This window comes from Photinus pyralis, unplaced genomic scaffold (assembly GCF_008802855.1).
Source record: "Photinus pyralis isolate 1611_PpyrPB1 unplaced genomic scaffold, Ppyr1.3 Ppyr1.4_LG1, whole genome shotgun sequence".
Classification (NCBI taxonomy): Eukaryota; Metazoa; Arthropoda; class Insecta; order Coleoptera; family Lampyridae; genus Photinus; species Photinus pyralis.
Genome location: NW_022170249.1, coordinates 58,661,486 through 58,662,768, shown reverse-complemented (window position 1 = coordinate 58,662,768; position 1,283 = coordinate 58,661,486). Strand labels below are relative to the sequence as shown.

The 1,283-nt window shown below is 38.0% G+C and overlaps 1 long non-coding RNA gene across 1 annotated transcript; it reads left to right on the top strand.

Moving 5' to 3' along the window:
* On the top strand, positions 1–1,044 carry LOC116166718. The gene is made up of 3 exons (XR_004144394.1): positions 1–653; positions 737–859; positions 916–1,044. It is a non-coding gene; the product is annotated as an uncharacterized LOC116166718 (long non-coding RNA).
* The last annotated feature ends 239 nt before the right edge of the window (positions 1,045–1,283 follow it).

The window sequence follows — 1,283 nt, the reverse complement described above, 5'->3', positions numbered from 1 at the left end:
GACTTAGGCTATAACAATTGTATGTTAACAGTTATATAGCGTAAGTGGCATAGGGGTTTTCTGCAGGTGTTCATACAAAGACGTCTATTGATTCCCAGAAATTGTCATCTGTCGTTCTCTCACTTATTAACACGTTTCGTCCTTAGTTTCTCGCTAACGACATCGAGACTTCTTTAATATATAGGTTCAAATTTGTCCCGTAATTATTAGTTAACGTCAAGCGCGCACATAATGATGCCATCACGCTCAAAACTTTCTATTAAAAAAAATCGGGTCGCGAGCTTAAAATCAACATTTTAAACCAAACTTGTATTAAACCACCACCACCAATGTACAATAACTTCAAGGTGGAACCGGGGAAAACAAACGTGGTAAACAAAGCGGTGGTGAATTCGTGCCAAATGGATTCGGCTTCCCAAATATTGATCGACGACACTTTAAGTGTCATCACAATCAATTCTGATGATCTAACGATTGCGTAAGTATACAAAAAATTTTATATTTGATATTTTTGTGTATGTACGTTAAAAAAGTAATTGTTTTTCTTTGTTTTTTTACAGAACAGGAAATTTGGGTGACAATTTTGAGCTAGACACGCTCATGGCACAGCTGGAAGGGAATCCTGCTGCAGACTTTCTTTTTGCTTCAGCTCGGTGAGTATGTTATCTTACAATTTAAAAAAAATGAACTAATGTTTCATGCGATAGCTGTAATTTTTTTCTTCGCCCTTTTTCAGGATAATCTCAACACCCCAACTATCTGAGCCGATGCGATCCCCTACACCGCCGCCACCACCAATAGAACCATCAATCGAAACAATGGAGCCCTCAGTCATAAATAAAAAAGGCCAAAAATGACCGTAAGTTTTTACCAACAAAAAACGAATTTCACATAGTAACATTCTATCGATTACAGACATGGCTACGACAAAGCAGGGATGGCTCAGGGAGTGGCCACAAAAAATCTCAATCTTATTCAGATTGACCTGGGAGAAAGGGAATTCCGCCCGGAAAGAGGCTGGAGAAAGAGGTGCAATTCATTGAAGGTTTCTTAAAATTTGTAAAAAAAAATAACAGGTACTTGTATTTGTCAATGAATAAAGAGATAATCTGTTTATTTGTTGTGTGTGTGTGTAAACGACGTTAGCCAGGTAAATAGTTGGGGGAGTGGAAAACAACCAAAAACAAACTGTGCAGCCGCCAAAAAATGGACGGATGCATGTTCTAATCAAAAGGTCCTTATAGTAGTGCGTACTAAGTTGCATATCAAGAACGTACGTGAAT